The following is an 11,346-nucleotide window of genomic DNA, read 5'->3' on the forward strand; positions in this document are numbered from 1 at the left end:
TGGCTTCAGGCAGATTCAAAGGCTTTCTCCAGCAAATCCAGTCAGGTTCGCGATTCTGCAGCATGCAGCTCCCACCAGCTTTCCAGAATTTAGGCTGTAGACATTCTTCTGCCCTGCGTAGCAGCTTCGCTACTGCACGTCCACTTTGATCCGGGATCCGGAACGGAGAACGCCAGCTTCTCAACACGCCAAGGACCTTCCTCGTGGCTCCCAGCGTTCCCATGGCACTACAGTCGGACTCTGTCCCTCCCGTGGCGGCCTCTTCTGCTCTGCCACACCGGTAGATGATCTTTGCATTCGTACGCTCTTGATCAGGAACCAGCGTCTTCTCCTCTACTACCTCTCCGAATAGTGCACTCATCAGATTCAAATGACCCACGCACAGGTGCTTTGGAAAAACAACTACACTTCACCTTGTTCAGGTTCCTGGTACACAATTCAAACTCCTGCATCTTCATAGTCACAGTACTTGGGGAATTCCAGGAGTTGAAGTTCATAGATCTGGCATTTGAATAGTTCTTTTTACTGGTTTTACCTAAAGGAACTTTAAAAGAAAAAAAAAGAAAGTGTCATGTTTGAGCTGTGTGAGTTGGTGTTATGGTTAGGAGTTTGGCCAAAATAATATGAAGAGGGTTTACTTATCCTACTACTGGGAACACGTATCTGACAGTATGCCATGAGGTTCTGGGGCATCAGACGCTCTTCCTCATGGAAAAAGGTCTTGGGTAATAGAGGGTTTTCTTCATGCGAAAGGGGGAGATAACTCATTCAGTGAAGTCACATCATCTCCCTAGTGGCCGTCTCCTCCCATGTGGTCCCCCCTCATTAATCTGCCCCCTGGGTCAGGATCAGGTAGCACCCACCGCCCCCTGGCCAGGTGGGAGGTCACCGCCGGGAATACGGGATGACTCCACTTGATGCATCACAACACCCTTACACATTTGGTTTAGGTTATTAGTGTTAGCACCAGAAGAAGGTTTTGGGAAAAAGACAGTGACAGACTCTTATTTGACAACCTGACATGTTCACTCGTTTTATTTGAGGCAGGGAAACCAGCTTTAGGGATAGCGAGGCTATTTTCCCAACCATTTTGATTGATTGTTTGGGTATGTATAATGCACCTATAAACAAGTGTTTCAAGGTGCAAATTAACATGGTTTTGGTTAATAAAAGTTTATAACCAAAACTATGCCACCTTTGTGTCCGACCCTTACTTCTGCAGCGTTACAATCTCCATATATAAAGCCATCTATTGCTCATATGATTCTACTGCACATTATGTTTTTGTGCTGTGATGCCCTCTGTCATGAGCAGTATGCTTTCTATAAAATAAATCAATAAGGAGAGAGAGGAAAAGTGGAAATACATACACGGATCAAATTTTCATGCGATAATTCAAGGCAAGGATAAGAAATACAGATGTGGTTGCTGTGTTCAGTTATAGCTAAAACCTACCCTATTTACACCCAACAATCCAAGTCTGTTCCTAGTCTTCGGCTGTCAACACCGGTTACATGTGATATCATTGAATGAAAAAACTAATGAAATGTGAACAAATTAAAAAAAAAAAATTCAAAAAAGAAAAATGGCTTTTTTATTGTTTTTGGGGGGTTCCCGTAGACCCCCCTCTTTTTTCACAATACTTTCTCCCTCCACCCCCATCACCAAAACCACTAATCCCACTCCCATTTTTAGTTTTTTCCAAAATTCATTATTTTCGTTTCCGTTGTTTTTTCCATTTGTTAAAACGTAATTCGTTGTTTTCTATTTGATATAATCACTGCATACCTCTAGAGCTTTTTCGATGACCAGCACCGGTGAAATGAGCAGTACTGCATAAGTCACTAATTATATTTTACACACCACTATCCTTCAAGCAAGGACATGATCTGATCCAGCGCTGTGAACTGATCAATGGAAATGCCTGGGGTTTATTTATTTATTTTCTAATGTATATAGCGCATATTTTTTTTTTTTTTTATTTATTTATTTGTTTTGGTAGCAAATATAGCGCATATAACCCAGAGGCATTTAGGCGCTTTTAGCTTAAGAATTCGGTTACAGTTGTTGCTTGCATCATTCGGTTACAGTCATTACATGGATATATCACAGGGTAGTAGGGTAGATTACAGATTGCAGCATAGTCTTGCATTAGTTTGCAGGTCATTTGAGGTGGTAGTAGGTTACAGGCACCACCTAAAATCGACTGCATACATTGTAGATTACGGAAAGGTACATACAGGGTTGCATAAATGACATCTGCTGGCTGCAAGTGTTGCAGCCAACAAAAAGTTAGATAAGATCTTGGGCGAAAAGCCAAGTTTTAAAACCTTTGTGAAAGGGTTGAGGGCAGGTGCATTTTGAGTTCTCATGAATGATGGTGGCTAGCATTCAGATGAAGTGAGCAGAAGCAGTGGAGCCAATTAATCCACACCAAGGGTAGGTGAGAGGTGGGAAATTAACAAAGAGACATAAATAGGCCATAGCCAACTGATCGAGCAGTTTTGCGAACCACTTTTGCCCACTCTAAACCTGGCAGGCATCTCAGCAGGAGCACATTGCTCAGCTTCACCACTTACTGTTCATCCAGTGATGAATGACCGTCCATACTGGGCGATTGTGGCCAGGTACTATGGTTGTGCTTTTCAATTTCCCCAGAGACAAGTAAAAAAAAAATGTAGGAAGCAACAGCAGTGTGTGAGGCACAGATTAAAAGACCTGGGTAAAGGCTTGGCGACAATAGCTCTAAAAAATTACCTGTTTAATTCTCTCTTCAAGAACTGGCACAATGGCCATACTACAATACACACGGATTTCAGCTGTATTAAGGGGGCAAAAAAGAATGGGTGGTGTGCATGTTATTAGTGGGTAACACGTTCTGCTACACGTAATGGCATAGTGGCAGAGAAGCGGAAGGTGTTGGGAACAATTGATTATGTACAAGGATGTAGATCAGGCATCTGCAACCTGTGGCTCTCCAGATGATTTGGACTTAGACCCACATGATGCCTCATTATTGACTACGCTGGCTAGGCCCGAAGAGAGTTGTAGTTCATAACATCTGGAGTGCAAAAAGTTGCAGACCCCTGATACAGATGGACAAAACAACGCAAAAACGCATACAACTGTTTTAATAGTGTCCCTAATCCCATCAGGAAATTGCCACCATCAGTACCCGAAAACATCACCACTGGACAATGTTTTTCACCAAGAGCTTTCATGTTTTACCTCTTTCCAGATCAGAATCCATTCTAGTCTGCTACCATCGGTCACAGGCACCACTGCTTAATCATATTCGTTTTACCACAGTCCCGTCCTATCTTCTCAACTTGCTGGAATCCTATTGCAGCCCCCACTTTCTGCCCAGTTTTCTCCTTTCTTCTTTTTCTCCACAGACTACAATCTGGTTTTTCCCAGAAGGGGGCAAATTATGCAATTTTCTCCAACGCACTGCAAGTGCTGTAAACCTACTATGATGTGTGGTGGAGTTAGGAGTTGGACAAAGGGGTTACATATTTCAACACGTTTTTCATTAGAAATAAAGAAAAGATCCTACCTCTGCCCATTTCCAAAGGGTTATCCCTACCTAAACAAATATCAACTCAGGTTCTCGTCATATGGATGTTAGTCCAAATGAACATTATCAGTCCTCTGCTAAAAACCTACTCTAACCCTACCCCCAATATACAAAAGGGTTTAGCATCTAAAGGAAAATAGTACCAGGAGAATTACTCCCTTCTCCTGGGAAAATGGATCAGTCTTTATCTATTTTTCAACACTACTTTGCACCAGCTTCTAATTCAACAATAGTGACTCCCTTCTCCTGATCCACCTCGCACAGCGTTGTGGGCTGCCTTGGGATATTCTCTTACAATTGTCCTCAAAAGTCTCTTCACTTTTTCCCCCAGGGCTTCTTAATGCTTGCTTTACAGTTCCAGCAATTCTTCCCCGTCTTATTACTTTATGAAGATTATCTCCAGATAGCTCTTGTTGTCTAGTAGCCTCTTTAATCTTACTTGGATGATCATAGTGACGTGGGAGATTCCTCTTGGTTCTCTAGGTATCACTACTGTGACGAGGGAGATCACGCCCGGGACTTTGACTCTGAGCTGCTCCAAGCCCCTAACGGGTCTCCCGCTACTCCCATTACCGGTTTCATGTTGGCACTGCGTCGCCGGTTCTTCCTGGGGGGGGGGAAATTGGCCGACTTGCGTTGCTTCAGCGCTTCCTGCTTTCTTCACTCCGCTCATCGCTTCATCCTTGCGGCTTCACAGGGACTTGGGCCACACGGCTCCAACGTAGTTGCAGGACCACATGGTCCACCTCCCAGAGGTCCCAGCACTGCTGATTTTTTTCTCCCCTTTCACTGGTAAGGAGCCTGGCTTCCACCACAATGTTCCACCGACTGTTCCTGGGTGTCATTGCCACTGGGGATCAGCATTCTTGCAGCTTCATGTTCCCAGGTTCGAAATTCCCAGGCTGGACTGGCTTCATGCTGGCTGCTCCCTTTCTTAGTCCTTTCTCTATCTTTATTTCCTTTAGCTGGATCCTCCCCAGTGTAAAGTTAAAGTCCTTCTTTGCTGTTGAGAGAATCTATATGCATCCTTCGGGCCAACTCTTCTCAGTACTCTGGTACGACAATCTGTTATTATTCTGCAAGTTTCTTTGGCTCTTCTTTGTCCGAGTTATATTAATGTGTGGATCAAGGACGGAAGAGACATTGACAATCGTGTTATATGGGATTTCTGACAGTACTTGGTTCCAAGGTAAAAGGGGTTAGGGAGTTCCTTCGTAGAATGGCAGTCCTCATCCCCATTAGGGTTGTCTCTCCCTGTGAGGTTTCGCTTTCCACCACCTCTAGGGGGGCTATCAGGTAGCGGGCTCACTTCCCTAGCCTCACAGGGAAGGGCTCCCCCTGGGGAGAAGTGACGAGATCCTGTGCATTGTCACAGATGGCAATTGGCGCCGCCTGAAAGCTTTATAACATGCCATAACATAAGCAGAAAATTAATGAATTTACAAGACACCTGTACAAATTCTGGATGAAAAAGTACAGGCTCCACACCGCAAAAGCCTGGCTGAACAGAGAGATTCCACGTGCTTCCATGTTAATGATGCCATGAAAAGCTTGGCATAAGTAGTTTATTTTGAATCTGAAGAAGTCAGCGTATATTTGCACAGCTGCAAGCAGATGTACCGTCCATACGAGAAAAGCACAGCTGCTTTTAGGAGAGCCACTTTCATCAAGATTTGTTGGATTAGTTTACATTTTCATTTGCTTTAGCAACTAAAGTTGAAAACCACACATGGGCCAGGTAAGGACCTTGGTTCATATTTAGTGGTTCGCTAGCACAATGCGTTCCTTTGATCGGTGATCCAGGCACCGCCCAGCTCCATCGTTCAACTCCATAGTGCTTAACCTGGCACCTGGCCCATCAGCCTGCCTTCCAGATGCTGTTATTCCCAACTCCTGCATTATAGACTGCCATGAGCGCTGCTGGAGTCTGGCCATCTGGGATAAATAAGAGACCGCTGTGTCCCTGCCAAGACTTTCAGAAATCAGATTCACTGCCAGCTGAAAATCAAGGGTCTTTATTTAGAAGGGGGCCAACTCCCAGTTGCCACAATAAATAATGCATTCACTGCATAACCCATATTGTGTGCATGTGTGACTGGCGGGCCTTTACTTTGTGTAATGCGCTAACTTGTGGATATCTGCTTCAAAGCGCAGTAGTAGAGGGGAGTGCAGTTATGGTAGAAGGTCAACATTTAATTTACATCACAGTGGTGCGAAATGGACAAAGGCGGTACCACTCAATATAAGGATTCACAAACCAGTGGACGCAAATTTATGGCTACATCAAGAAACTAGTGCTATGAAGGGAGCGAGTTGACTGGAAGCGGTTTAACTCCTGCTTGCTGCCTGGCTAGCTTGACACCCACAACTAACCAGAGCTACTTTGTACTCTCCGCGTCAATTGATTGCCATTGAACTTTGGAATGCAAGTCTGTGGACTTGGGTCTTTTGAATGTCCGGATATGTGATTGGTTCTACTTCACAGTTTAGGCTAGTAGTTTCTTGGTTTGATTCAGTGCTTTGATTTCCCGCTACACACTTCACAATCCCATTCCATTAACTCTGTTCCTTTTTATACACATTAACGATAATTAGAGCCAATCTATAATAGATGTAAATCATAATTTATCATAAAAAATGCACACACACAGGTAAAATGTGCATCTCATGTGGAAGTTACATGTGCGCATGCCATGTGCTCGCTCTCCGTTCCACAGAGACAACGTCTGCTTACTGGGTGATGCTCGATACTCAGGAGCAGCTTTTAGCTCCTGCTCAACAAATCTTAATATTAAGTGTCTTGAGGGAGAGGTAGTTGGTCCTGGTAGGGGTATAGTGCCACGTGCAATCTGCTGTGCCATCGACTATTTGAGGATGAGGGTCTCTACTGGTTGTAGGTCGTTGGCATGTCAAGGAAACAGAGGCTGGCTGACTGCCAGAGCTTCTTCTAGCCAGAAAATGGTTTCCTACAGAGATTTATTGGTGTGTTTTAAGATCTGAGGCCCGTTTGCCTCCAAGCTTTGAGAGACACTTAACAGAAAGGTTCTTGGGGAGTATTTAGTCATACCTCTTAAATGTTCTCCCTCAAAAAGAATAGACCAAAACTGAAAAATAAGTTCAAAGGCCAATTTCAGCTGGTGTACCTCAAAAGTCGAGCGCACACAATATATAGTCAACAATGAGTTAGCGAGTGTCAAGATTTCAACCCTAAACGATACTTCTGATCTTTTCAGTGCTGACCGGTATGTGAAATTCATTTTGCGAATACCTTAAACAAGAAAACAACACACACCCTACCTACCCTACGTTCCTGAAACTACGGCTGCTGCCAGGTATCAACTAAAGCAGAACAAAGGGTTGTTTGTCAACCTGAAATGGCTCTTCTCATACAGAGCAGCAACACGAAATTGCTCGTTCAAAAACACCTCAACCTAGTCAATACCTTGATCAAAGTATTTTTATGAAACACTTGGGGTTTACTGAAGTGATAGCCTACAAAGAAAACATAATTGCTGCTTCTTTATAGATTTCAGGTAGCAGTTTAGTAGGCAGGCAACTCTGAATGCGCACTTTAAAAAAAAATAAAGCGCCTTTTCAATAAATGAGAAATGATAACTAGTTTCACTATATCCCCTTCTGCATTTAGATACGTAGCTTATCGAAAGTGAAAATAAGCACTGGCAATGACAACAGTCTGGGCCTGTGTGTAGGCACGGAAAAGAAATCTGGCCTTTAATAGTAGCAAGTGCGAGTACCTGGGTATCTAAAAGCAGTGGCTGGAAAATGCCCTATGTTTATATACAAGCTACAATGGTTGGCTTTACCCATGCTTGTTTTTAACAGGACTTCAGAAATGTACACAGTGCTTATAAATGGAGTGGCTGAAGGCAGAAATGGTTAAGAATTTTTCATCACAGTAGCACGTTTACAGCTCCAATTAAGTTATTAACACGCAGAAGACTGCTTTCAAAACACTGGTAGGCACTTAAAGTGCAAAGTTTGATGACAAGTCATAATTAAATTAAGCTCAAAGAATTCCCATGAGGAGGATTTGTGGGTGGCGAGGGGCAGGAACTCGGTTGGAATGACCCATGGAGATCAGGATGGCCATGGGCAGTAAATTGGTGGGCAAATAGCCAAACAACACCAACAAGCTTTGTGTGCCTGCTCATATGTTCCTTTTCCTCCCACTGCTAAGCTCCTTAAGACGTTTTACCTCCTCCTTCCCTTCCACTCTCCTCTGCTAATCCCACAGTTGATGTGATTGGTGTCTGGGGCCGTTATGCATCCTCAGGCCCCTGACCTCCCACACCCAATCGGCCCAGCTCTTGTCTATCCTCAGCACTTGCATTGGCACACCCTCCGCCCTGGAGGTTCGCACCTACACCCAAAGCAGCTCCAGGCCGTGTAGCACTCATCAATCCTAGCGCTTCATCTGTGGCTCACCCATGAGTTCTGACGCCCCAGCACTTACCGCCTCTGCCCTCTTCCTTGCTGCACTTGCCCATTCTGAATACTCACAAGGCATAGTAGGTTCGTCCTTTTTCCTCTCACTGCACTTAGTGTGTTTTGTGATGTGTTTTACTGCCTTGTGCCCTCCCTTCGCCCTGCGGGTGCTTTGAAACAGTATTTTACTTGCTGTATAAGCGCCTAACAAGCAAACATTAAATAAATAAATATGCCATTTCTCCCCAACTGTAATGTAATAGTTTGGCTTTACACCTAATAGCCCAAACTAAGACAGAAGCACCTTCAAATTGGGCACAATCTCACCTGTCATTAGAGTACTTAGAAAACTGGAGGGTTCCACTACATCACACTAACATGTTCATTTAATTGGTCTTTTTCCTGTCATATACCCAAAACAGTCTCTGGCTTTACACCTTCCTGCATTGTTTCGAAAACATTGCATTTCAAAATACACCAAAATATAATTGTTCTCATACCCGAGCTAATAACCGCTTTACCACATCCAGAAAAACGTAACAAATGTCAATAGAAAACATATTTGCACACTGCCGAAAGTTTTGTACACAGCTACAATCATTTTTAAAAATAAGTACAGCTTATTCTGCAATACACCTCAAGCCATCTCTCCTTTCAGCACTGCTCCCCACTGAAAACAGCCGGGTCCCACAATACATTCGGTCCAATTGTACACATAGCTTCACTACCTTTTCCTTCTCATGCTTTCTTGTGCATCTTATCTATCCCTCATCCCAACTATCTACCCCACTTTGCTCCTTCCTACTGTTAATGAATGTTCCATCATACTCCTCTCTTGACAGTCAAAAGCGCTACGGCGCCATAACCTATGGCAGGAGACGCAACAGTTGCACATAAGGTCTAGCCTTAACATAGAAATGCTGAATAAGTGCTAATCTGCAAGAAAATAAATTGCCAGATGGAGAAAAACAAGCAAATCAATCAAAGGTTTAAAAAAAACAGACTATATAAACACACACCAGCCGATTGCTATGACAAGCATGCATTATACAAAAAGGGCACTGGCTGGTGATAATTGAATGTTGGAAGGTATAAAATTAATGGTGTGCTTTTTGTATGCTCAGAATTAAGGTGGCGCGTGACTTTATGAGTCGCTAGCAAATTGACAGTTTTACCACGTGCACATTCATTAAAATAGAAGACAATGTAAAAACTACATATGGTGCTGATCCAACATCACATGGTTTCCACGTTAAACCCGCAACCATGAAACGTCCTGATCACATCCAATGTGACAATGGCTAAAACGATTGTTGTTATTAATATGAACAAATATAATGTGTGAAAAAGTCAGAGCAAATTAGCTAGAATGAAACACAGGTGATGCTATACACAAAATGACTGTGGCAATTGTGAATGAGACACACACACACACAAATTAAATGGTAAAAACAGTCTACGTTGTGAACGTGGAATACCACACAATTCTACCCGAAGCAAGAGGCACAGCTACACCCCACTGATGAGGTTCAACCAGACCGAAACACGTGTCTGGGGTTTCTGTTGGTACTCTTGTTCAGAGGGGAATTGCCTAGCATTTCAGTGCTGTACTGTCCAGGGAAGGACAAAGACTGATATGTTTAGGATATTTCTCCTCTGTGAAAGATAGTGAGCTAAAAACTCTGGGTAAGGCTCTCGCAACCTGGACTAATGTCTGGCAGAGAGACTGCCAGGACCCCCCCCTTGTTATTTGCACATATCACAATATGTCTTGTGTGGAATATCGGCCCTGGTTTAATCCACATTTTTAACCTACAAGGTGCATTTTCCTAGGGTGGCCCCACGCCCCTAACACAGCCATGTAGCCCACCACATTTCAATAGAAGTTTTTAATTGCCAGACCTCGATGTTAGGGGACCACCCCCAGAACCGTGCCAGGTTAGGAGAAAAGCCACTGCACACGTCTATATTTGCATACACATTGAGAAAAAAAACACTTATCCAAATCATCGAAAACTTTTAGAAGTTGCAACAAAAAAAAGGAGGGGGGGGTCCATGGATCTCACAATAAAAAAGAAGAATAAATACATGCATTCACTGATCAGAACTCTCTCATTGTGATACCGATCTTATTGGATCAGAGAACAGGGGATGGCTGTAATTATGAGAGCAGGGCTGCTGCCAGGACCCTCCCTCTGGGGGGAAAGCACCAGCTATATATTTACCTGTTCTGCCCCACTGCTGGGACCACTCTCTGCCCCTCTGCGTCTTAGCGCGGCGTCTCCTTGGCAGCCCGTAGCTTGGCTCCTCCTTTTCTCTTCCTTTCTCCCCCACCCGTCGGCTATCCTGCAATGTTTATGTGGAAACGGCACCCCGCTCCACCCCAACCCCCTCCCCCTTTCTCCAGGGACTACTTTCTACAGACAGGCTCCGCTCACTTCCTGCCTTGGGGGAAACATGGTGTGAGCGCATCCCTGCGCTGGGCGTGGCTTAGCCCGAGCAATGGGCAAAGAAAGGGGACTAGGATGTAAACACGGAAGTGCTCCTCAATGACAGCATCGATTTCCATTGGGAAGCGTCCCACGAGTCAGATAAAACAGTGATTGCAACTTCAATCCGATAGATTGACACAGCTTCGGGGGTACTATAACTCGATGAAGCTAATGCCAGCATTCCAGTGAAATGTTTATATGCGTATCTGCCTACATTTGGGGGGAAAAAAACGGAAAGTCTGCTCCGCCCACAGCCACACAAGACCCCGCCCATTTGCCCACATGCCCCGCCCACCTGTCAAAAAGGTAAACTCGGTTGTGCATGCACATTTCATTCACTTGGCTTTTCATGACCAGCCACATTTCGTAATATGAATGGCATTTGCTGTCCATAAAATCAATGCACACACAAAACCAAGAGAGGATATTTTCTTCAAATAGTGTTTTTGAAAACGTTAACATGTGTGCGTGTTTTAAACTCCAAGAACCAATGCAAAGGTTTTCCCTGGAACTTGCAGTACCGAAATGGGACATTTCACCTTAGTTTGTTATTTTCTTTGAGGTTATATAGTGCAGAGGTGAGGTGTCCAGCCTGCAAACCAGATGGCTGGTTCAATCCCTGAGGTCGGCTTTAATTAATGAAGTCAAAGACGACTTTCAATGTTTCTCATTTTAGCTGGGGGTGGGGGGACTGAGTCCACTCTCTGAAAAAAGTGGGTGTCACCCGCATGTACCCTCAACTTAAGCCCTGGCAAACTGGCCAAAAAGAATGAAAGCTGAAAAAATAGGAATATTGCTTTCAATCCGGTGTCATTAATGAAATTGAAAGCA

General features: G+C 44.0%; 1 protein-coding gene across 2 annotated transcripts in view; it reads right to left on the minus strand.

Annotated features, from left to right (window-relative positions):
* Positions 1–10,399, minus strand: part of PTPN21 (protein tyrosine phosphatase non-receptor type 21) — a 308,385-nt gene extending 297,986 nt beyond the window's left edge. For both annotated transcript variants that reach the window (XM_069637952.1, XM_069637951.1), the window contains exon 1: positions 10,249–10,399. The gene's annotated coding sequence lies outside the window, so the exon portion shown is untranslated. The remainder of the gene's footprint in view (positions 1–10,248) is intronic.
* Between the last annotated feature and the right edge of the window lie 947 nt (positions 10,400–11,346).

Source organism: Ambystoma mexicanum, chromosome 14 (genome assembly GCF_040938575.1).
Source record: "Ambystoma mexicanum isolate Mex_15411 chromosome 14, UKY_AmexF1_1, whole genome shotgun sequence".
NCBI classification, from domain to species: domain Eukaryota; kingdom Metazoa; phylum Chordata; class Amphibia; order Caudata; family Ambystomatidae; genus Ambystoma; species Ambystoma mexicanum.